This window comes from Mastomys coucha, unplaced genomic scaffold (genome assembly GCF_008632895.1).
Source record: "Mastomys coucha isolate ucsf_1 unplaced genomic scaffold, UCSF_Mcou_1 pScaffold1, whole genome shotgun sequence".
In the NCBI taxonomy this organism is placed as follows: domain Eukaryota; kingdom Metazoa; phylum Chordata; class Mammalia; order Rodentia; family Muridae; genus Mastomys; species Mastomys coucha.
In genome coordinates, this window is record NW_022196891.1 from 4,790,712 (window position 1) to 4,817,659 (window position 26,948).

Sequence of the window (26,948 nt, forward strand, 5' to 3'; positions counted from 1 at the left end):
GATAGGGGTGCACTCCACTGGAGCACAGACATGGCCACCGCCAGCATCCTCAAACACTGGAAAGGCACACAAGAGTTTACTCTTGTCTCTTCTAGACAAAAAGGAATCTGAACAGTGTCCATCAGTGCACAGTGGGGGTGCACCTGGAAGAGCAGACGGGTCAGCATGAAGCATTCCACAGCTCTGATCTCCCTTTTGCTTTCGATTCTGGAGAGGCGGCGAATGTTCATTTGGATGATATCTCTCATCCTTATAGCAAGCCGCTTCTCTCTCCAAGTCCTCCTTTTCGGAGGGGCTCAATTCCTCAGAGCTATCAGGCTCGAAGAGCTTCTGTCTCAAAGCTCCATCTCTTTCTCTACTTTTCTCTCCCAGGGTGTCCTTTCCCTTATCTCTCGCTTCCGCAGGTCGAGCGGAAGTGCCTGTACTCTTGGGTATATCTTTTTTCTTCTTTCTCTCCCTTTTCTCCTGGCTAGCCTCCATTCTCTCATCTTTTCTCTCCCTTTTATTCTGGCTAGCTTCTACTCTCCCCTCTGTTTCTGACATGCTATCTTGTAACTCCTCAAGTGCCCCCGACGCCACAGGGGCAGGGCATTTCTCATCCTCCAGGCAAGAATGTATAACAAGTGCCATTAGCACGATTACCATGGCTTTGGCCGCTCTCTCTAACCCTGAGAAAGGGTCGGAGGAAGTAAAATCAATCAGCATGTCTCTCAGAGCCTACCCTGTCCTGCAGTTCTGAAACCTACCAGCTGTTGTAAGGTTCTCCCAGCATCCCAGGTTTCGGCACCAGCTGTAGCCCGCACAGTCATCTCGCCAGCAAGAAGACACGAGGACACTAGGTTCTTTCTGCAGCAATGTTTATTGTCCTCATCCAGAGGGAAAAAAGGGTCGAGCCAATAATCTGCACTGCTTATATACACCACAGTCTCTCCAGCTTCACCGCTCCCCACAGGACCCCAATTTGGGCCTGTCACTGGACCTTATGTTCCTCAGGCTCCTCTCCATTTCCATCCCCACATTTCTTCCAGACAGTAATAACTATGAGTCTGAGTTTTGACTGTGGGATGGCAACACCATCCCTCACTTGATGCCCTGTCTTTTTGCTGAGGGTGGGTTCTACAAGTTCTCTCTCTCTACAGTCAAACATTCCATCTAAGTCCCTCTCTTTGAGTCCTGAGAGTCTCTTGTCTCTCAGGACTCTGTTCATTCTGGAGGGTCCCATCAACCTTCTGCCTCCCAAGATTGCCTGTTTCCATTCTTTCTGCTAGTCCTCAGTAATTTCAGTTCTTTTTATCCACCCAATGCCTGATGAGGTTCCCCTCTTCATGCCCACTCCCATCTCCTTGCTCTCCCAGTTCCCTCCTTTCCCCCTTGTGCTTTCTTTCTTCTCCCTCCCAAGTGGGATTAAGGCATCCTCACTTGGGCCCTTCAGCTTTGTGAGATGGGGAAATGCTGCCTGCTTTTTAGTTGAGCTAGGTTGAAAGCCCAGAGACCCAGTAGGTGTTCCTGCAAGAGAATGAAGGTGTTTGCCATGGTCCTAGACACCAGGCTATTGACATGAGGCCTCAGCTCCCCATATTTCTGTAGCTATCAATCATGTAGGGCAATGCCCTAAGCTGCTAGTATTCTGTCTGGACTCCACCCTGACTATTACCTGGCAACAGCCAGGTATGTTCCTCCCCACAGTAACCTGATAAGAGCCAGGTAGGCCTAGCTCACTATAAAAGTGGCTGTTTGCCTTCTCCTCCCTCTCTTACTCTCTTGTTCTTACTCTCACCCCTTGCTCCCCTCTCAATGCAGATTCCCTTACCCCCTCTCTCCATGTGGCCATGGCCTGTCTCTACTTCTCTCTCTCTTTTTTCTGTTTTTTTTTGGGGGGGGTGGAGGGAGGACAGAGTTTCTCTGTATAGCCCTGGCTATCCTGGAACTCACTCTGTAGACCTTGAACTCAGAAATCCACCTGCCTCTGCCTCCCAAGTACTAGGATTAAAGGTATGCTCCACCACTGACCAGCCAGCCTCTACTTCTCAACTCTCTCCCTCTCTCTGCCAGTCTCTGTCTCTACTACCCTCTTAGCTCCCCTTCCTAGACACTCCTCCCTGCAAAAGGTATTTAACATCAGGCCTGCCCTGACAAATTGGGGGAAGGTTTCACTCATCACAACTCTCTTCCATGATAATAAACACCCTAAAACCATGGACTACCTCTTCTCATGGGGACCCACCATGAGGAACAATGGAGCAGGTTTTCCTCTAGAGAGCCATTCATCTAATCTCCCAAAGGAGGTCTTTACATTCTCAACCATGATTACCACCAAGCCAAACAGCCAGCCCAGAGCAAGCCTAAGACACTTTCCTTCCCAGAGAACCAGCCGGAGCTCTCCTCCCCTCGATTTCATTGGGTCCTGGGCTAGTGCCAGCCCCATTGGCCCCCACTCTGTTCTCAGCTCTCCCATGGCATCCAACAGCATCTACTGAGCCCAAGATCTTTAGAACCTGTCATCCTCAGCCTCCGTGAGGCCCGCCCCACCTCCCCAGCTGACTCCAGCAGTTCCACAAGGACCTCAGGATACCCTTCCCTACTATGAACATAGTGGAATATATGCCACTATAGCATGGTGGGGTATCTTTTGTGTATATTCCCAAGAGTGGTATTGCTGGCTCTTCAGGTAGATCAATTTTCCAATTTTCTGAGAAACCTTCAGATAGATTTCCAGAGAAGTTGTAGCAGTCTGCAATCGCACCAGCAATGAAGGAGTGTTCCTCTTTCTCCATATTCTTCCCAACTTGTGCTGTCACCTGAGGTTTTTATATTAGCCATTATGATTGATATAAGGTGAAATCTCAGGGTAATTTTGATTTACATTTCTCTAATTACTAAGGATTTTGAACTTTTCTTTAGGTGCTTCTTAGCCATTCCAGATTACTCTGTTGCGAATTCTTGTTTTAGTTCTATACCATTTTTTGATTGGGTTGTTTGGGTTTTGAGGGATTAGCTTCTTGAATTCTTCATGTAATTTGGATATTAGCCGTCTAGAGGATGTGGGATTAGTGAAGATTTTTTTTTCCCAATCTGTAGGTTGCCGATTCGTCTTGTTTGCTGTGTCTTTTGCCTTACAGAAGCTTTCCAGTTTCATGAGGTCCCATTCACCAATTCTTGAGTGTAAACCATTGAAGTTCTGTTTAGGAAATTTCCCTCTGTGGCAATGAGTTCAAGGTTCTTTCCCAATTTCTCTTGTATTAGATTCAGAGTATCAGATTCTGTGTTGAGGTCCATGATCCACTTGATCCTGAGCTTTGGGAAAGTTGACAAATGTGGGTCTACTTTCATTTTCTACATATTGACAACCAGTGAGACCAGCACCATTTGTTGAGGATGTTTCTTCTTTCCACTGTACATGTTTCACATCTTTATCAAAGATCAAGTATCTATAAGTGTGTGATTTTGTTTCTGGGTCTTCAATTCTATTCCATTGTTCATTCTTTTATTGTTAAGCATTGTTTTCACTATTCTGGCTGTTTTGCTTTTCCGATTGAATTTGAGAGAGGCTCTTTCCATGTCTTTGAAGAATTGTGTTGGAAATTTTGAAGGAGGTTCCATTGAACCTGTTGATTGCCTTTGGGAGGATGGCCATTTTTACTATGTTAATTCTGCCTATCCATGACCATGGGAGATCTCTCCATTTTCTCATATCTTTGACTATTTTTGTTGAGAGACTGAAGTTTTCATACAGATCTTTCACTAGTTTGGTTAGAATTACCCCAAGGTGTTTTATATTATTTGTGGGTATTTTGAAGAAAGTTTTTGGCTTAGTAAAGTCTCTTTAACGAATGTGGGTGTCCTTGCATTTGGAGCATATATGTTCAGAATTGAGACTTTCTCTTGGAGGATTTTCCCTTTGATGAATATGAAGTGTCCTTCCTCATCACATTTGATAATTTTTGGTTGAAAGTCTATTTTATTGGATATTAAGGATTTATGGTAACTCCAGGTTGTTTCCTGGGACCATTTGTTGGAAGACCTTTTTCTATCCTTTTACTCTGAAATAGTGTTTCTTATAGAGGTATGTTCCTTGGCTGGAGCAAAATGCTAGATTCTGTTTGCTTATCCAGTCTGTTAGCTTATGTCTTCTCATGGATGTGTTGAGTCCAATAATATTGAGAGATATTAAAGACTGATGACTGTTGGTTCCTGATATGCTTATTTTGTAAGTGGCTTTATATGCTTGTCATTTTCTTTCTTTCTTTCTTTGACAGTTGTTTCAATCTCTTCTACAGTATCTTCTACACCCAAGACCCTCTCTTCTATCTCTTGTATTCTGTTGGTGATACTTACATCTGTAATTCCTGACCTCTTTCTTAGGTTTTCTGTTTTCAGGTTTGTCTCCATTTGTGTTTTCTTTATTGTTTTTACTTCCACTTTTAGGTCTTGGACTGCTTTTTTTCAATTTCTTCACCTGTTTGATTGTGTTATCCTGTATTTCCTTCAGTCAGTTATTTATATCCTCCTTAAAGGACTCTATCATATCTTCATAAGATAAGATTTTAGGCCATCTTCCTGATTTTCATATATGTTGCTATATCTAGGGCTTGCTGTTCTGGGTGAACTGTGTTCACATATATTGGCTTCTGTTGCTTATGGTCTTGTGCTTATTTCTTGCCATCTGGTTGTCCTTGGTGTTTGCTGGTCTGGTTCTCTCTGAAATATGCCTCTTTTGTCCCTGGGTTGCTTCAGATCCATTGGTAGGCCTGTTGCTGTGGCTGTGGCAGACCACCTGTGGGGCCTTCAAACTAGGGGCTCTTCAGAGGGACATAGAAGCTGCTGATCTGTGGCCCTGCATGCAGTCAATCTCCTAGAAGGCCTTCAAACTGTTATGTCTTCAGAGGAACAGTCAGGCTGTTGTCCTGAGTGAAGATATTCTCCAGGGGGATCTACTGACTGTGGCTTCTCTTTTCCTTTGTGCAGCAGAATTCTAGGGTGGCTTTCAGTCTGTTGGGTAAGTTGCCCTTCATGCCACAGAGCCCCCTGGATGTCTTCAGACTGTGGTGTCTGTTGCCCAGTTTCCCTGTGTACAAAGGAGCTCCTGGCAAGCCTTCGAGCTGTGGTGTCTTCAGTAGAGCTGATAAGCTGGTGATGAGTTGCTTTTTTGCCTTATATGTAACAGATCTCCTGGGGATACCTCAGGCTGTGGTTCTAGAAGGTTCAACAAAGGCTGAACTGTTGTTTTTCATGCTTTAATACAATTCTATCAGATTTATTTATTAAATTCAGATCCCAACTGCTCTGAGTGCAGCAGATCTTCTTGGGTGCTTCAGGATATGGTGTCTCCAAGGGAGCAGACTATCTAGTAGTCTGCCCCAGCAAAAAGGAGCAGGTGGAAGGGATTTGTGCTCCCTTTGAATCAAAAGCATGCTCTAAATATTTAATTTGAAAAGCTGTCACCTGGCTCTTTGAAAAGCTAAAGGTTTCATTCATGTTTATATAAAGCAATTTTGTAATAAGAAAAATAAAATGAAGGTCTGTGGTACACTTTTGACATACTGGAAACAAAAGGCTTCATTTACAGCTAATGGATGAATAGACAGAAATGTGAGCAAAGAAGGGATGCATGCAACTGTAACAGAAAGAAACACAGATGGAGGAGACAGGTGGCAGGACATAGCAGGATGTGATGAAGAATGGAGTATTGATGTTGGAAAAATATGAGCAGACTCAATAAAAGTCAGATATATTTCAGCACAGGCTACTAAATTCTAGAAGTCAGAATATGGAACTCATCTGGGGCATGTATGGTTGATATACGAATGTACTCAGTACATGGAAACTGCATAGGACCTCTGAACAAGAAACTTGATACCAGCTTTCTGAGATTTGAATTACTGTTCCTATGAGTTTATTATGGAACCTGAATAAAAAAATCTGCTTTTCTATTCAGTAAGGATTTAAGATGGTGCCTTTATGGACAATTTAATATGTGTCAATGTATTTTCTAAGGAGTACTGTATTTCAAAGAATAAAACAACTGGCAAGACTATAGGAAAGAATAGCTGTGAGAAACCTAATTGGTAGTAAACTTTGATGTTTTAGCAATATCATAATTAAGATTTTTATAACCTGAACACACCAATATAAAAATGCCTCAAAACAATAATACATTATAAAAAAAATCATTAAAAGCTTTCATAGCCTCAGAAAGCACAGCAAAGGCTGAACTCTTGTTTTTCATATTTTAATAGAGTTCTATCAGATTTCTTTATTAAAGTTTTTCATACAGCATATTTTGATCATGTTTTCTCATTTTCCAAGTTTATCAATTCCTCTCCTAATCCCTTCCCAACCCAAATTATGTTCTTTATATAGTTTTAACCATTTTAAATAGTGTACTTTTATACATTTTATAAAAATGTATACAAAATGTATACCAAAAAACTTTCATAACTTCAACCTAATAAATCTGTTATAGAAATTGACCTTATTTCAAATAATTTATATTGTGATTACAAGCAGAACTACAAGTGTAAAGAGAGCTCTAGGGTCTTTAAACAAGCATTCAATGGATAATATAACAATGATGATTTAGGCACACATTTACATGCTTACTCCTCTACTTTATTAAGTAAAAACTTACTTTGTTTTCATAGAGTTTTTAATTTATACAGTGACATAATAATAACGATAGTAATAGTCTTAAATTTTATGATACATTTTTCTACCATTTTTGATTATAATATAAATATATTGTTTACTTTCTTTCTTTTTTTCCTATATAACTTCTTCCATGGATCATTGATGATATCTTTCAAGTTCATGTCATAGTATCCTTTAATTATTATTAAATTATTATGATTAAATTATATATCAATAGTTATTAATATATATTTCTAAATACATAAATAATACTGGTAAATTCTGCATAGGATCACCCATGTACATACAAACTCAGGATTAAGTATCTATTATTAGATAGCTACTGGGGTATTCTTTCCCAAGAAAGATCATTCTTATTCTGAGAATCCCACAGTTGCTCATAGTTTTTTAAGGTTGAGAACCTAAAAGCTTTTTATCCTTTATGTTACAATTCTCATTCCTATGCTTTGTGTTTAGGTCTTGTTTCACCATTCATCCTGATGTCCTTTATGCTTTAGCCTTTGTGCTACTTTTTAGGAGACACAATTTTACAGCACAGTTCCTGTCCTATTGGTCCCTTTAGTCTTTCTGACCCATTGCAACACCCTGAGGTTTAGATACAGGGTTTGTTTTTTAGCTGTATGTATTAGAACTGAGCTCTACAACTCTGCAGTTTGATTTTTGATGGGTCTGTAATAATTCTTGATTGTTGCAAAGAGAAATTTCCTAGATGAATAATGAGGGATAACGTTTATCTGCTATTATAATGTTTATATTTAGAATTAAATTCAGATTATTTTAGTTTCATACATTTGTCTTAGACACTGCTCTATTGTTGTAAAGAGACACTATGACCTAGGCAAATAGCATGAAAGAAACATTTATTTTGTGGTCTGCTTTTATTTTCAGAGGCTTAGTCCATTATCATCATGGTAAGGAGCACGCTGGAGAAGTAGTTGAGAAATAGATACTGATCCACTAGCAACAGGCAATGAGAAGATTTGGGTCTGGCGTGAGCAATAGAAACCTCAAAACCCACTCTTAGCGACACACTTCCTATAACAATGTCACATGTCTTAATCATTCTAGTTCTTTCAAAGAATCCCAGTGCTTTGATGTGGGCTCCCTCCCCCTTTGCCTCTAGTGCCCTCAGATCCAGGACTGAGGATGCCTCCTTCGGAGTAGATGCCGGAGTGCTGCAGATCAAAGCCATAGGACTTTCTTCTCAAGTTCCTCCTCCGGTCTCGTGTTTATGTTAAGATGGACTACTTTCGGTTTCCCCTTGGTCTTGATATTGCCTCTGGTTATATAAACTGAGTTCTCCCCAAGTAAAGTGAAACCTCGATACAGCTACCTGGTGTCCGTGTTTTTGTCTCTCTCTCACCCCGCTTGTATTCACAGGTACTCAATAATCTCCAGTCCGAGAGCACCCAACGGAGTGAGGGTCCACTGGACTGACTCCCACACTTTGTGGTCAAGTATTCTGCTGCAGGCCAGTCAGTCTGGGCGTCTCTCAACCAGAGGAGAAATGGGGTCCTGGTACAGGTAAGCAAGGCGGCGGTGGTGGTGGTGGAGGGGGAAAAGATGAGACACAAGGAAGTGCAGGATCTGAATGTATTTCTCAAAATTGGCATCAGACTTTTACAGTCATTACAAAAGAGAAATGAAAAATCTCACAGCTCAGCGGTTTAGGTACATCTGAGGCCATCTAAAATACACTGGGTCTAAAGCAGCAGCCATCTCCTCTGGACAGGCGCTGCACCCCCCAGACCTCTGGTCTGGGGGGCTGTGAACCTCGAAGCTTGAATCTCGAATGCTCTGCTGTAGATTGCTGTACACTGTCTCACACAAACACATTTCAGTCAGGGTGCTACCCATCCTTAGTAAAAAACGCCCACTATGCTAATCTTCAGGGCTACTCGAGAAACGTCTCTTTCTTGCTAATTCCTAAGACTGGCTCAGCTGCAGTACCAGACAGAGAATGAGGATTCTACTTGACCTTGCCCTGGGATAAGTCTTCCATTGTCTAAGCTTCAACGCGCCCTACCAACAACGCGAATCCAATTAGTCTTAATGGGTGACATTCTTTACGAAATTCTAAGCCAGGGTTTGGCTAAGATGTTGGAACATTGGTAAAGGTCAGAGAGCAATGTCTAATTTTGTCTAGCTGTTAGTAAATCATATCTTGGTGGGCACCTAGCACGAGAGTTCGAAAGGGCATATCTAGGCTATCTCTGAGTTAGGGGATGCCAGGAATGAACTCCAAGAGACTGACCTCCTTTGAAGTTTTCTCACCTCTGGTCTCTAGTCTGTGGCCAAGCTTTTGGGCTCCTCACAAGACATCATTGGAGTGGGTGTGGCAGTATTCAAATATAATGAGTGGGCATTCGTATTCAAATCAAGACACTGGTTATGGAGATTGCCATCCAAGACTCAAGGTGGCTAGTTTTCTAACACCAAGCATGGTTTTTCTCTTGCAAGCATGTAAAGATCTGTTGTTCCACCAAAGTCTGAAGGCCCCTGTACTACTGTATTTTTAGTGTCCCCATGCCGGCCTGCTCATTGATATTAATCATAAGCATCATAGCTGGGTAGGACAAATGTTTTGCTTTTCTTCCTTGGAAGCTTCTACAGTGCCTTCTGCTACTACGAAAGCAAGTCCTTAGAAAGACCCCTCCATGAGGGGAGACCCTCTCTCAAGTTCCGGGAGAACACAACCACCCAAAGACTCACAAGAGACAAATTTTTGATGCAAACAGCATGAGGTTTATTTGGGGGAAGCCAGTATACTGGGCCGAGCTCATAACCCATGTAAGGGTAGAGGAGTTCAACCCTGAGCACAAGAAGTGAGGGGTATTTAAAGGGAAAAAGCACAAACCGTGGGGGGTGAGGGGGTTACCAAGGAAATATAACATAAAAACAGTAGAAAATTCTAAAGGGACCCAACCCACTATGTAGTCAGGAGTCAGGGTCACGAGGAAAACATCCTGCATGCTCATTATTCTCAAGAACATGGCTTTATCATTGTCATTGTCATTCACTTTGTAATTGACCGCTCCCTAGAAACACCTAGATGTCTGCCTTTGTGGAAGGACTAGTTTCTGGAACTAGCAGGCCTACCTTCTTGGCTCATTTCAGAGAGAATTTCCATGCCCTTTAAGTAAAAGCTTATACACTACATATTTCTACTAAATGATCCTTTCCTCCACTCTTCATTCCCCACTTCTTTTAGTGTATAGTTCTAATCATAGAATTAAATATCAGTATCATCATATTCTTGATTTTCCTGGCCTGGCAAAGTATAATATTGTTGGTGTAACATTAAAATCTGAACAGCACTTATTCTTTCCCTGATAAAAGCAACTAATTTATTTAGCACGCATGGATCTATAGTTAAGAGCAAGAGTAAGATTAAAAGGGGTCCAACAAGGGAAGACACCAAATTAGTCATCCATGGGGATTTGCTAAACCAACTTTCAAACCAGTTTTGTTGTGCTTCTCTGTCCCTCTTCCTTTGATCTAATCTCTCTCTGAGCTTATTCATGGAATCTCTAATTACCCCTGAATGGTCCACATAAAAACAACACTTTCACTTAGAGCAGCACACAAACCACCTTCTTTCAGGAACAGTAAATCCAATCCTCTCCTGTTTTGTAAAGAGTATTGGAGGATTTTGTGAGAGAAGTTAAAGACTCTTCTAACTCTGACACTGATTGTTCTAGGGCCCTTAGATCTATGTCAATAGCTGCTCTTAGCTCATGAAAAAATGAGGGGTCTGTATAAGTGCTGCAGTACCTGTTCCTACTCCGAGCCCCAGTGTGACAGCCAGGGTCAAGGAGGTAGGTTCTCTGTGGAAGTGTCTAGGACTCGTCTCGAATTCATGTTCCAGAGTACCTACAGGGTGATAATAGACTCGAGGGACCAGCTGCACAAGCACACAATAATCTTTGGTTTCATCAAAAACAGAGGTAGATATACAAGGAGTTAGTCCAAAACCACAAGCTCACCACTTATCAATTTCAGGTACTAAGTATTGGTTAACAACTTTGTCTTTGGGCTCCTAAGGGTCACATTACACAGATGTTTACAGGCGGCTGGAGGGTTGCCTAAGTAGATCCCCTGTCCGACATCTCAGTAAGAGTCAGCTTATTTTTAGTACTCCAGACGCAAGTATCATGGCTAGTGGTGTTGTTAAAAGTCCCAGTTGTTGCAATGCCCTCATAATAAGGGGGCCCTGAGGAGAGGGAAAGCCAGCAAGACTCAGTCATATTAGGTCAGGACCCATTTAGTACAGCAAAAGCTCCTTGATTCAAATTCAGCAACCTTTGTCCAGTGCTTGGGAAAGATGGAGTTAAGGTGGGGTGGCTCAGGGTAGGGCCGTTTCCCTATGGTGTCAGAGGTGTCATTGGAACCACAGGGGCCAGGGGCTTCTGTTCAGGTAACACCTTGTTAGGACCTATGGACTGAGCGGGAGGGCTTTCTATCTTTAACTGAATGGTGAAAGCGGCGCCAAAGTCATATTTGAGTAATCTATCTGGAAAGTACCACCGGAGGCCCCATGTCCTTCCCTTCAACCACTATGATGTATCTTCAGTTTGCCCCTGATTAGTAAAAGTAATATTCAGGGGTATGCATGTGGGACTAATATTATAAGCCCCTGTACCCCTCTCTGAACGTTGTGTTGTTCTTATTGGAGAAGTATAGTTTTTACGTACTATAATCTATTCCCAAGAATAGCTAAGGTTCCAATAGGCCTCTCTAGTAGTTTCACATCCCCAGGCAGAACAGTACAAGCTCTCTAAGCCAATGAAAGACCCCCAGAACTGGGGAGATCCTTACTCAAGTCTCGGGATGATGCGACCACCCAATGACTCATGAGAGACCGAACTTGCTGCAATCACATGAAGTTTATTGGGGATATCAGTACTGGGTCGATCTCATGACCTTGCTGGCCAGAGTTCGACGCCGAACACAAGAAGTGTGGGGTATTTAACCCATAAATTGGGGGCAGGGAGAAGGTTACCAAGAAAACAGAATATAAACAGTAGAGACTTTCAGAGGGACCCAACCCAAGGTATTCAATTAGGGAGGGGAACACATTCATTCTAGGAATGTAATCTCCATCTACTGGTTGACAGGGTGGAGAGTCTCATAAACCACTAGACCTTCATTCTTAGTTCCACCCACATTGTGGATCAGCCAGGAGGGGCAGGTATCCGGAACCAGAGCCCTGAGGCTCTGGTTCCTAGAACTGGCTACTCTGCCTTTCTTTTTGGCTTGTGGCAGAGGTTTTCCATGCCCCCTTTCAGGTAAAAGTTATACATTATACATTCTAAGATTCTCCAGCCTTTCACCGCCACAGCGCTGAGCCATGACTTGGTCCCAGCCATCCCGGAGATAAACGTAAAAATCTTGCCTTCATAATATACAGTTTGCTTTTAGACTTCCACATTCCAGAGCATCCCAGGGTGAATATCTTGGTGAGACTCTCAGAGACAGCCTCTTAGGATCTAAATTGGGAATGTCCCAAGTGTCTAACCCGGCAACCAGTTGACAGAAATCAGGAGTAAGAGGCCAACAGGTGTATGGTGGGGCTCTTTTGAAGGTGGACCATACTACCTCTCCAGTCACTGAGGAAACTTGCCAAGTCAGTTTTTGGGGAGCATGGGGGTTATTTCCTGCCACCTGAAGGGCACCTATGACATAGGCACAACTTAAGAGGATTTATCAGTCTTTTCCATGGTCCATTCATCTTGGGTGTCAGGGAGGTCCTGGATGCCTCTAGGTGGTCTTTTGATGTGGGTCTCATGAATCCAGGCTGTGATGCCTTCGACCTTGACAGTGGTGGGGGTAGTCAGGAGCATTAGGTTGGGTCTTTTCCAATGAGGTTCGAGGGCGCATGCTCGATGTTGCCGGATCAGAAATGCATCACTCACCTAGAAGTGGTGTGGTACGGCTGGGCTCTCAGTTTGGTAGGCTTCCTTCAGTTGTTCCCAAGCCTGGCGTCTCACCAACTCAAGGGCTTTTAAGAGGGCGAACAGGGCTTTAGAAAGAACAGCATCAGTATCATGTACTCCACCCGCCTCTGTGAGTGGGGGTGGCCCCCTCACATAGAATTTCATAAGGGGTAAGTTTGAATCGTCTGTGGGTATTTCGGACCCAGAACAGAGCAAAGGGAAGGAGGGCTGTCCAGTCTTTTCCTCAGGTCTCTAAGGCCAATTTAGTCAAGGTCTCTTTTAAGGTTCTGTTTGCCCTTTCTACCTGTCCTGAGCTCTGGGGTCTATAAGCACAAGGTAATTTCCAATTTATCCCCAGCTGAGTGGCCAGTCCCTGACTTACCAGACCCAATTACCTTGAGAATTCCAAATCTTGGGAAGATCTTTTCAAGGATCTTTTTAGCCACCATGCTTGCAGTCTCATTTCTGGTGGGAAATGCCTCTACCCTGAAAAGGTGTATATAAGAACTAATAGATATTTGTTACCATACTTTGCAGGTTTGACCTCCGTGAAGTCTATTTCCCTGTAGACTCCTGGTCAGGCTCCTCTCAGTCTTTTACCTTGTGTTGTTGTGGGGTGCCCTGCATTAATCAGTGCACAGGCCCTATAGTTTTGTACTACTTCCTGGGCCAGGTCAGCGAGCTCCATGACGTAATAGTCACATGACCTTACTACTTCTTTTAACTTTTTGCTTTCCAAATGAGTTAGACAGTGGAGGTTAGCAATGTATTTGCGTGCTTCTTCTTGGGGGAGGACCAACTGTCCACCTTCTGTCTCAGCCATTCCATAGGGTTATATTCTTTTATAATGCCTAAAGAGACCATTTTCTGATAATCCTCCAGCATATATCTAAAACTAGTGTTCCTTACATCATAATAGCTCTTAGAATTTTGTAGAGCCAACACTGCTGCTCCACCGATGAGTGGCCTGCTTTGCAGTCTGGTCAGCCATTTGATTTCCTAATGTGACTGCATCCTTGCCTTTCTGGTGCCCTGGGCAATGAACAATGGCAAATGTAAGGCCTCCAGAAGGCTCAGAATTTCTTCTTTGTTTTTAATTTCTTTCCCTGCTAAGGTTAAAAGTCCCCTTTGTCTGTAAATTGTGCCATGAACATGTGCAGTGGTGAAAGCATACCTGCTGTTGGTGTAGATGATGATGGGCTTCCTCTCTGCCATTCACAACGCTTGGATCAGAGCTATGAGCTCAGCTCTGTGGGCCGACGTTCCCTTGGGCAGGCTGCTGGACCAGATCACTCGCTTCCCATCCACCACCGCTGCCCCTGCCCTTCGCTTACCTTCAACCACAAAACTGCTGCCATCCGTAAACCAGTTCAGAACCCCTGGCCAAGGTTGATCTTTCAGATCCTCTCAGATGCCGGTTTCTTCAGCCAGAATTTCCAGGCAGCAATGTACTGGGGTGGAGTCATCTATCCACAGGTGTCTCCATCTCAGTACATGGACGACCTGCTGCTGGGTAGGGACAGTGGGAGGGAGCAAAAACTATTCGCTCAGTCAGCAGGAGACTTTGGTAGTGGGACATACGAGGAGCATTAGTCATCCATCGATTTGGTGGCTGCCTGAAGATGCTCTCTAGGGCATGTGGGGCCACGATTGTTGTCTCTTGTCCCAGGGTAAGCTTGTCAGTGTCTTTCACAAGCAGAGCTATGGCTACAATGGCTTTTAGGCTGAAGGGCCACCCACTGGCCACAGGGTCCAGTTTTTTAGACAAATATGCTACAGGCCTTTTCCATGACCCCAGAGTCTGGGTAAGGACTCCCCTTGCTACTCCTGCCCTTTCATCTACATAGAGGGTGAAGGGTTTGGTTAAATCAGGTAAGGCCAAGGCCGGTGCCTACAGGAAGGCACTCTTGATGTTTTTAAGTGCCTCATGATGTTCTGGTGTCCGTGTAAATTCCCCTTTCGCTTTGGTCAGAGGGTATAAGGGAGCAGCCAGGGTAGCAAACCCAGGTATCCACAGTCTTTAGAAGCCGCCTGTCACCCAAAACTCCCTCACCTGCCAGGGGGTAGTTGGGATTGAGATTTGGCAACATTTTAATTAAAATATTTGGTGTGTGCATGTGTGTGTGTGTGTTCATATATTTAAATACACAGTATGTTATAGTTAATAGCATAATTACTTTTGAAATTTTCAGACATCCTTAATAATCTTTTTTTTAACTTTTATGCATTATGATGAGAAAAGTTACATGATTTCAATTTGTCTGAATTTGTTAAATTACTTAATATTATTTTATCAACCTTTCTTCTTTTGTGTTTACCTGTCCCATTCTGCAATAAAAGCCATTGACTCATTCTCCCTTTAATCATGTGTAGCTTCCTAGTGCCTTGTCTATTTCTTCTGTCTACCCTTCTCATGGTCCCCACTCACATTCCTTGTTTCTATAGGTATTCCAAGTTAGACACTCAAAAATCAAGACTTGGCATTCAGAACCTTGGTAAGAGAAAGACTGCAACATTCATCTTTCTGGGTATGGTTACCTCACTCCCTTTTTAGTTCTGTTCATTTACATGCATCTTTCATGATTTTATTTTATTCTATTTTATTTTACACTGAACAGTGTAAAATAATCATGCTGAGGAAATATTTGTGAAGCAGGATATTAAATCCTTTTTTTATATTCAGGAAGTAGTACAGTTGGGTAATTAGAAAAATGTAATCTTAGCTTTTTGAGAATTCTTTTTTTTTTTTTTTTTGAGACAGGGTTTCTCTGTGTTGTCCTGGCTGTCCTGGAACTCACTCTGTAGTCCAGGCTGGCCTAGAACTCAGAAATCCACCTACCTCTGCCTCCCAAGTGCTGGGATTAAAGGCGTGTGCACCACCACAGCCCGGCTTTTGAGAATTCTTAAACCTAACCCCTTTATTGCTTTGGCCAGTTTGAAATTTCTCAATTGTAAACAGTAAATAAGGCTTCCCTTTCCACATTTTACTCCCCACCCCCAACATTTGTTGTTGTTGTCAGTGCTGATTTTCACTATTCTGACTAGGCTAAGATGAAATCTAACTATTCATATGTATAGAAACGTATATATAAAATCCAAATTTTGATCATCAAACTTTAGAAATTATCAATTATGGTAATATAGGAGACTACAGAGCCAATTTCCAACATCAATATCTTTTATTTATACCAATGACAAACATGTAGAGACAAAGGTCAGGGAAACACCTTTTTCACAGTAGTGTTAAAGAAAACAAGATATCCAGTAATAAACCTAAGGAAGGAGGTGAATGACCTCTGCAATGAAAACTTTAAATTTCTGAAGAAAGAGATAGAGAAAATATTTAGAAAATGGAAGGACATGTCATCCTTACTGACTGGGAATAACTGGGTGTACTGGCTGGTTTTGTGTGTCAACTTGACACAGGCTGGAGTTATCACAGAGAAGGGAGCTTCAGTTGGGGAAGTGCCTTCATGAGGTCCAGCTGTGGGGCATTTTCTCGATTAGTGATCAAGGGGGTAGGGCCTCTTGTGGATGGTGCCATCCCTGGGCTGGAAGTCTTAGGTTCTATAAGAGAGCAGACTGAGCAAGCCAGGGGAAGCAAGCCAGTAAGCAACATCCTTCAATGGCTTCTGCATCAGCTCCTGCTTCCTGACCTGCTTGAGTTCCAGTCCTGACTTCCTCTGGTGATCAACAGCAATTTGGAAGTAAGCAAAATAAACCCTTTCCTCCCCAAGTTGCTTCTTGGTCATGATGTTTGTGCAGGAATAGAAACCCTGACTGAGACAAATTGGTACCAGGAGTGGGGTATTCCTGTGACAACCTGACCATGTTTTGGGGAGGACTGTGGAAGGACTTTGGAACTTTGAGCTAGAAGAGCCACTGACTGTTAAGAACTCTGTGAGATGTTCTGTAGCAGCTTGGAAGATCACCTTGAGAATAGTGCAGAGATGGAGGCCTGGCTTGTGAAATTTCAGAGGGAAGATTAAAGACTCTTATCAGGGCTATGTTGTTTTGATTGTGAAGATTCTGTGGTTCTGGATAGCTGAGGCTGAAGTATCAGCTGTGATTAACAAGATACCAGAACTACTAAAGCGAAAACTTTGCATTACAGGGACTATTGATGCTGGTTAGCTGGAGCTAAGAAATTAGCAGTGATTAAGAAGAGACCAGCATCACTGAGGTGACATCTTCTGGGAAGTGTTTTCTTGGGAGCAAAAAGAGGTTGTGTTCCAGAGATAGTCAAGGTTGTACCTTGTGCTACAGCAGGACTTGGTAATGTGTAAGAGTCACTGAGGTGTTACTGGTTTTGGCAGCACGAAGGGGTCATGAAGAGCAGCTGAGGCTCAGCACAGTGAGAGGTCATGGGAGGCCATTGTTGAAGGTGGAGCCTCAGTTGCAATTGATGGCCCAGGACTTAAGGGGTCATGCAAAGGAGTTGAGGCTTGGCACCATGAAGAGAGCCTATGAGAGGCTATTGGTGAAGCCTAGTTACAGTGGAAGACAGTGTTTTAGTACCATGAATGACCACCAAGAACAGCAGCAGCAGTGGAGTACACTCGTCTGGAGCCCAGAAGACAAGCTGTGTGCTACAAAGGGCAGAGCTGGAGAAGTGACCAAAGCCCTTGGAGGAGTCCAGAAGATCGTGAGTTGGATCCCAGACATTGGTTTTGCTTTTGATTGTGACTGTGTCCTGATATTTTTCCCTCTTGAAGGAAGAAAGTATTTTAGTGGAGCCCACAGTTAAGAGACCTTGAATTTTAAAAAATATTGGACATTTTAAATTGATTGAACTTTTAATATGTAAGGACTGTGGGACTTTAGATCTTGGGGATGAACAAGAAAATAAGGCTTAATAGTGATGTGTTTGTGTGTCACATTGACAAGAGGTCAATTGTATTGGCTGGTTTTGTGTGTCAACTTGACACAGGCTAGAGTTATCACAGAGAAGGCAACTTCAGTTGGGGACTTGCCTCCATGATATCCAGCGGTGGGGCATTTTCTCAATTAGTGATCAAGTGGGTAGGGCCTCTTGTGGGTGGTGCCATCCCTGGGCTGGAAGTCTTAGGTTCTATAAGAGAGCAGACTGAGCAAGCCAGGGGAAGCAAGCCAGTAAAGAACATCCCTCCATGGCCTCTGCATCAGCTCCTGCTTCCTGACCTGCTTGAGTTCCAGTCCTGACTTCCTCTGGTGAGCAACAGCAATGTGGAAGTAAGCAAAATAAATCCTTTCCTCCCCAAGTTGCTTCTTGGTCATGATGTTTGTGCAGGAATAGAAACCCTGACTAAGACACTGGGCATATTAATATTATTTTAAAAATCCACTTTTCCTCTGAAAGCCATTTTTAGATTCAGTAAAGCTATTAACAAAGCCCTCATTTCATTTTTTACATAAATAGGGCAAACTCTTAAAATTCTTATGAAACAATAAAGGAACCTGGACACCCAAACAATCATGAGCAAAAATGGGACATGTTGTTAGGATTATCATTCCAAACTCCCATAGTAATAAAACCAGTATGGCACCAGTATAAAAACAGACAGGTAGGCCAGAAGATAAAAATTAAAGCCTGAAACATGAATGTGTGAAGATTTATCCATTTAACTTTTGATAAAAGTGCCAGAAGTACACACTGGAAAAAAACCCATTTTTTTAAAGAAATGGTGCTGGAAAAACCTGATGTCTAAAAGTATAAAAATGAAATTATATAGTTATCTCTTACCTTGCATAAATATACCTTTTAATGTTTTAAAAGCCTTAACTCAGAGTTTTAAAGTCCGAGTCTTCTAGAAGAAAACACAGACAAGTTTAGGAAAGGCCTCAGTGAAAAACAAACTATTCACCAAAACTTAACAAGCAGGCTTTGTGGAACCAGAAAACTTCTGCATAACTTGAGAAACAATGGAGTGAAGAAGTAGCCAATAGAATGAGAAAGAAATTCTCTGACAGATATACATCTGACAAAGAATTAATATCTAGAAAATATGTCTACAGAACACTAAAAACAACAATATCAAGTAAAGGAGCTATTGAAAAAATAGACTTTTCTTTTTACAAAAGTTTAATTAAAATATACAACTATTAGAATGGTAGCATCAAGAACTCTTTAGAAATAATGTAAGATCTAATGTTCTTACTGTAAAGTTTCTGTTCATAATATTGTCTTATAAATTTGATACCGAATAAAAAATTTAATATCTATTTGTCTATATCATATGTTGCTATGACACAGAAGGAGCTGAATATGCTGTTGTAGTATTTGAATATTATTTTATTTCTTTATGAAATATAAAAAAGCTCAAATATTTCATGGAGAAGTTGGTAAATATCAAGGACACTGAACATGTGTTCAGAGATGTACCCAGACTAACAGGTAAAGTTAAATCAGGTGGTTAATGTCAATTAGATACAGACAGAGAAAAGCCTCAAGAGTAGAAGAGGGAAAGGGAGGGATTTTTCAATACAGTCAAATGAGACATCAGTGCTCCAATATTGCAGTGGACTACCCCAAGGAATAAAATTTTAAAAGTTTGAGAATAATAAAAAGGTATTTCAGAGTAAGATTTCTGATTTCAATTTGCAATTCTGCCAGTTCACCCATCCATCTTGGGTAGATGTCTAATGAGAGAAGGTCCCAGAAATTGGCCTACATTACATAATCTATGTCCTGTGACATTAACCAGTTGGAAAATGTCCTTGGATGTGACAAAACACAGTAGCTCACATGTGATGGATTATATAAAAAATGCCAAGTTAAGCAGATATAACTATTTCTGAAATTTGCTTTCTCTTAGAAAAATCATGAATATAACTCCTTAATTTATATCAATTCTCCATTCTGTGACTCTAATGTATGTCCAAATTGTCCATCATTATGTTGGTATTCTAGTGTGAATCTTAGGTATAGCTTTTTCCCTGGTTTGTGTGACCTACATGTTTTATTAAAGATATGTTTATTACTAAGCTTCAGTAAACTCGTCACATTTATTTTTATGGGAGACTTTTCTTCCTACTTAGGATAAGTTGAGTCTATATTTGTGAATATAAGCATATCAGATGCATGTGACATTACCAGGATGAGTATTGCAGAGCCCACCATTCATGCAAGGTATAGTAAATTATCCCCAGCCTCAGAATTTAAGGATAGTGAAGGCATAATTGTTTTCTAGAATGTTTATTACTATGCCCCCCCCATAAAGATTTCCACTGTGTGAAGAACATTTTAAAGTGATTTACGATGCTGAATCTTATGTTAAGAAAGAAAATGTCAAATGTAAGCAAAGTCAAGCATCTTATACATGAAGCTGGTGCCAGTTTCTTCAGAGATGGGTTAGGTGGATGTGAGGTAAGAGCTGAAGTAAAATAAAAGTTTGCCTTTCAGATAATCAGTGTAGATACTATAAAGCACCGACCTTGATTTTCCACAGATCATCAATTCCTTGAATTGTGTAGTAAGAAAAACAGACCAGTGCTTTTAGATACTAGGGGATGACATGGAGTATCCAGGATCTTCAGTTGGTGCAAGAGGAATCAAATAGTAATTGATATGCCAGTGATTTACTGTCTAAATTATGTTTGTATAACACCTTTTTTCTGGTGTATAGCCTTCCCTTAACTTCCCTGATTACTAGAAATGTGAGAGTTGACAACGTATTCCTATAATTACCATTATCTTGCCTGCATTCTTACATCTGATATTCCCACAAAAGATTGACTGTAGCAGTTTAATTGTAATCTCTTGACATGATCTGTCTCAGGATCCAGATTATATACACAATGAAGAAGTCAGTTGTTTGTTTCCCAATAAATAAAGATTTCTCATTTCTCTGACAAAAAAAAGCATGGAATATAAGAAGGCAGATGCTTCTGAAATACCCATATATTAGAAAAGGCCTAAAGGAAGAAATTGAAAAGCATGAGGTCCCATTACACTAGTGAGAGCATGTTTGAGTAAAGAATGATACAAAGAACTCCATGATTTTTAGGAAATATTAAGGAAACCTCTTCCATTGGGGCTCAGGAAGTTGGGCAGCAGAGGAAGCAGAAACTGTACAAGCCGCCGATTGACTCCATAAGAAACAGTGTCTCCCAGACACAGCAGAACTGACTTGCATCTGGAATCAGAAACAGTGGCAGCAATGCCCAGATGAGTTCTCCACAGTAAAGATTTAAACCAGATGCTTGCCAGATGCCCAGCCTTGAGGAAGGGAAATGGATATGGACTCCCATCCCTAACCAAAAAGCTAAGTGAAACTGGAGTTCCCTTGCAAAGGAAAATTTAGTTCTCTCCAATGGAGCTTAATTACGTATATTAACCATAGTTGAAAGTAGATCTCATGCCCAGAAGTTGATAGCCAAAATAAAATAAACTTGCTGCTATTTTTGTAGATAATTTGTTTTATGCCACTTTTTTTGGGCACTTAGAAATTTTTTTTTTACTTGTATAATATTCTTTCTGACCTAAGTGCTTTTACTGATTTTGCTTGTGTAAGTTTCTTTCTTGTTCCTTTTTAAATTTTTGTTTTATTATGCTTTTTCTTAGTGTGTTTTGTTTGCCTGGTTTTGGTTGGATGTGGGACCATGAAGGCAGCCTGGTTATTGGTTGAGCTAGGTTTGAAAGCCAGGTGACCCAGCAGGTAACCCCACAGGGGATAACTTTGCAAGGGGCAGTAGGAGTTTTGCCAAGCTCCTGGATACCAGGCTCACCATAGATCTGTGGCAATCAAACTACCAAGAGACCCACAAATGGACAATGTGTTGCCATTGAAAGATTTTAGAGAATTGAGTCCTAAATGTCTATATTAAAGCCCTCTACGCATGGATTAGAGATATTTATAGAAGAGGCAGAGGGAATGTTAGAGCCAGAGTTGATGTATGACTTCAAGGAAATTGTGTCTTCCAGACACGAGAAAATTGAGGTACACATGAACTTACAGAGATTTTGGCAGCAAGCTCAACACTTTTACAGGGTCAAGCCAGATGGGGTCTCAGCTATAAGCTTAGATTCAAAACTTATTTTATGTTTTTAATGCCTCACCTTACTTCACCCATAGAAGTAGGGGAAAGAAAAGTTAATAGGAAAATTGAGCTTGGGATCTATTTATAAATAATTCTTTATGGCAGTTTCAATCTTGTTGTCAGTAGTCCAGTCGACTCAGCAAACACCAAACATGAATCAGTATCTGTGACTTGATCCAGAAGAAACCACGAGCTTCTGCTGAACCACACATGTCAGAAGAAACACCAAGAAGGAGCTGGAATATCACTAGTAGTTTTGTAGGTCTTTTCTCTCTACAAAGTCACAACAAGTGAAGATTAGTGAAAAATCAAGGCAAAACAAACTAAGTGTCCTCAGTGAAGACCAGCATCAGTAATGCCCAATGGTGAGCAGGAAAGAGTTGCAAAGAAAATCATTACAAGAGCATGGTTCACTGTCTGTTGCATTGTACCTATACTCTTTCCAGCTATCATTTGCCTCTCAAACGTCCACTCCAGCAAAACATCACAGGCCCTTTCACCAGCCAACTTCCATAAAAATACCACATGTCTTTCTCAGCAGGACATCTTCTATGTGCATCTTTCAAGAAAACATCCTCTCATAAGGACAGTTTTGAGGAAATCATCACATGATAAAACTGAAGTCCAATGAAATTAGAAATTCTCGCTTCACTCAGCCCTGAGAAAAAAATATTGGACAAAATACTGTGTCTAAACAAGAAGGTATTCACACTTGATAATGTTGGAAATGAAAAAAAAATCAATTTTCTAATGAAGTATCATTGAGTTTATTAACCACACTATAGGGCAGGCTCCATGTCAACAAGTACTTATCCAACACAAAGGAATTTAATGGCATAATTTGTAGACTTATGTTTTATTCTTTATTGTTTGGAGAGTTTTTGACTTATTGAGTTTTGTCTATTTTGATAATTGTCCTTGTGGATTTTCTTTTGTTGTGGTTGTTGTTTTTTTAATTTCTCTGTCCTAAAGAAAGATCGAGATAAGAAGAAAGAGAGTAACAGATAGAAAGAGACACAAATAGATGGAGAGATGGAAACAGAGAAATGGAGACACAGAAACACATATAGGCAAAGACATACATAGAAAAAGACTATATTTGGTCAGGCAGATGGGTTAGAGCTGAGAGGAGTTTGGAGAAGGAAAGAAATGTTTAAAATATATGAAAATAATTAAATTAAAAGACTTATGGGGATATTTACCTCTCAGAAAACAATACTGTAAAGAGCTCAGAGAGTATTCCCAATATTATGTTTTTGCTCATATTATTTCAAAAAGTGAAGTTCATGAAGGCTTTTGTTTCAGAACCTTCTCCATGTTTTGAAATTAGGAAAGAGGAATATGATGGAGAGAAGCTAAATTTTGATGTTTTATGTTCTAGAGGGAGTGTATCATTCTCATTTGACATACTTAATTAGAACAAGTCAATTTAGTAAAGATAATCTATATATATCCAAAAAATAAAAACAACTAGATAAGAAAATGCACAAATTAACAAAGCAAAAATAACATACAGTTGTAAAATGTATTTTTTCTTCTAGCATCTTATGTTGGGAACCATAAGAGCCCTGAGATAAACATCCTGCCCCAGCTAATTGAGAACCCTGAGATTAACATCCTGCCTGACAATCACAAGGATCCAGCTTGGCCCTGGGAAAAGAACATCCACAGAAATCCACCCCCTCCCCACCTGTCATTTACCCCCTCCCCACCTGTCACCCCGGAGCTCAACCCTAGAAGATTTTGTAAACTTCCTTCTCCCTCCTTCCTTTCCCCCTCCCCTCGAAGATTTTTGCTTTAAATATGCTCGGCTCCACTAAGTAAGCGGCTCTTGACAAGCAATGCTTCCTTGAGTCCTGTCGTCTCTCTCGCCCATTCTTTATTCACAGGTTTTGACCCTCCTCGTTCCCCCAATAACTTGACCTGCAGGCCAGGTCAATCTTATCTTTTGTTTACCCATATTAATTTCTTTTTATACATAGACTTTGCTCATAGTTTCCACAAAGATATATCCTAAGCACAGCAAGACAGGCTTCTTGTTTATTTTAAAATATAGGGCTTATAACTAAGGCATATTTATTCAATGTCACCATATGCAAATATTGTTATAGAATTTATTTTCAAATACAGTATCATAGTAGTCAGGACTCCCATTTGGAATAAGTGGGGACAGATGTTAATTGAAATCATCACCAAAATAAATGGTTATCACCTCCCTATAGCTAGCTGAAATTTAGATAGAAATTACAGAAGTATTATGATTTGAGAGTTCATGGAGCTCCTAGATTATTCCCTTATTGTGGAATTTTATTTGGCTTCCTGTTTCCCTGCTCCATTTTCCTTCCAAGATGAGGAATCTTTTCCCTATAAGGCATTCTTTAGTATTTTCTTTAAAATGTTTTTTGTTGCCGGGTGGTGGTGGCACACGCCTTTAATCCCAGCCCTTGGGAGGCAGAGGCAGGCAGATTTCTGAGTTTGAGGTCAGCCTGGTCTACAGAGTGAGTTCCAGGACAGCCAGAGCTACACAGAGAAACCCTGCCTCGAAAAATAAAACAAAACAACAACAAAAAAATGTTTTTTGTTTATTCTTGAGGTTATAATATAATTTCTCCCTTCCTTTCATTCAACCATTTATTTCAGATATATTCCGTGTGGTCTTTAAAATTCATGGGCTTTTTGTTCAATTATCACATACATGTATAAATATGTATATGTGTATGCATATATATTACATACACATATATTCCAAATTAAACCTGCTCAGTCTATATAATGATACTCATATGGATGTTTTCAAAGCTGAGAATTTGGTATTTGACAACCAATTGAAATGCTATATTGTTTAAATACTAGTTATATGTCTTACATTATTCATTACTAGAGTATGGAGCAACAGTGAATTTTTACTTACTCTTATATATTAAATATGTATTTAATATACTAAAGTGTTCATTCATTGAAGTAGTCACTACATAATTGTGATTTGTAATTTTTCTGTATTCAAAGTCATTTCTGAAATGTCCAGTTCTACTTAGATTTTCTTATGTTAGAAAGTTTAAGACTCCAAACATGTTTACATAAAACACAAAAGTGTTTAGTAGAATTTTTCAAAGATAGCAAGGATTATTTTACATAGGAGGAGCTGGAGGGAGAAAAGGATAAATGCGCATAATATAATTGTATTTAAATTTTAAAAATTTATATTTTTAATATGACAAAATAAAAGATAAATATAAGGTAAAGCAAAAATTGTCATATCAAAATTGGATATGGGCACCAAAGGAGAAGAGTCCCAAGAGCAGGCACAAGAGTCAGAGATTGACTTGTTCTCACAGGAAAGAGTCTGATAACAATAGGTAGCTAATAGCTATAAAATATACTCAGAGGACAGAGGGCCTGCTGCAGACCTATGGATGACCTTTGCTGCTTCAGTTTCTATCAGCTAATTTGCATATTCCATAGTTGATTCAAAGGGTCTTGTTCTTGCCAAACATCCAAAAAGAATCCATCTCAACTTTTCAAGAGTCCTCATGCATAGTTGGAGGTACAGTAGAGAGAAGTTGTAATAAAACACAAGAAGTAACGTTCCAGACTATGAATGTACTTTAACTTGCATATATTTTTATTGAATAACAGAGATATGAAGAGTGTAGCACTCTATGTATACAGTCACAAATACTGATTCAGTTGCCTTGTTCTCTCTTGACAACACTGTTCTCTTGAAAATCACCTGTTCTTACAACCTTTATGATCCATATTTTTAAATAATCCATGAACCTTAGAAGGAAGAGCTGTCAAATACATGATCCAGTAAGGCTATGAATTCTTCAAACACTTATTCTCTGCATATTGATTGCTTGTGGGCCTCTGTGTTAATTATCATTAGCTGCAAAATAAGAAGCCTAAGCCTCTCTGATTATGGCTGAGCAGTGTACTAGTCCATATATATATTATAAGTTATTAGGAGTTTATTTAATACTTTGTCTGGTTAGCAATATAGTAGTGGTAGGTTCTTTTTTAGGGCACCTGACAATTCTCCCTATGCATTTTTGTCCCTATAGAAGGTCTACATATGAGTTTTACTACATATAATAAGCTTTAAATCCAACCAGCATGTACCTGGTTACTTTATCTTAATCATGTGATTTATAGCATGACTTTATGAACAAACTGTTGACAGGCTGGCCCTTACTGTAACCCATGACTTCACTGTGGGACAAGGCTTATGAGTATGTTTCTTCTTCAGTAGTATGCATAAAAATTTTGAGCACTATGAGAGCTAGCCAGTATGGATAAATTTACAGATGAGTTACAGCTTGATTTTCCCATTTTGTATGACTCAAGTATATGGCTTCTTCAGAGGTAAGGTCTTACTATCAAGTTATAGAATACAGACAACAGCAGTAACACTCACTTGTAATGTTCAGTGGGTCAATGTGACTATATTGAGTCTACATCTACAGAAGTGGACATTAAGAGCTATTACTGGGACTTTTGTTTGTATATGATGCATATTGCTGTCATTATTGGATAACTAGATTTCAAATATTCTAATTTTGTGCATTTATAAGTTTTATAAATCTACAATTATTGGGTTCCCATTTGAGCATTTTGAAAGTTCTTTATGATTATGCATTCTTTGTGTCTCTCTTCTTCTTGGCCCTTCTATCCCCTACCAAAGTTTATTATTTCACAATCCATTACTCCCAATTTACCCCTGTATACTACCGAGTTCTACTCCTTATTCTATGGCTACCTACTATCTTCTTGACATCTATGGCTATTGAAAATAAAACACATACATTTAAAGTTTCAAAACTAACATCCGTGCATGAGAGAGAGAAAGAGAGAGAGAGAGAGAGAGACAGAGACAGAGACAGAGACAGAGACAGAGACAGAGGATTACCTTACTCAGAATGATAATGAAAAATAACTAAATGAGGGAAAAGAGTTTAGAAAAATGAGTGAGGTTTGTTTGTTTTGCACTTTTGATACTTAGAAATAAGGATCTTATAACAGCCCAGTGAATCTCTGACATTCATTTTAGTCGTATGTAGACATCTGTTACAATACTAAAAAGCTTCACAATAAAATTTTACTGTCAAATAATTAAAGCTGTGTGAGCATAATATATTCTAAAATATATTTTAGTTCTAATATGCTGTTGTCTGCAAACAATTTCAATAATCTCTTGGTGTCAGGCAGTGGTGGCACATGTCTTTAATCCCAGCACTTGGGAGGCAGAGGCAGGCAGATTTCTGAGTTTGAGGCCAGTCTGGTCTACAGAGTGAGTTCCAGGACAGCCAGGGGTATACAGAGAAACCCTGTCTCGAAAAAATTAAAAAC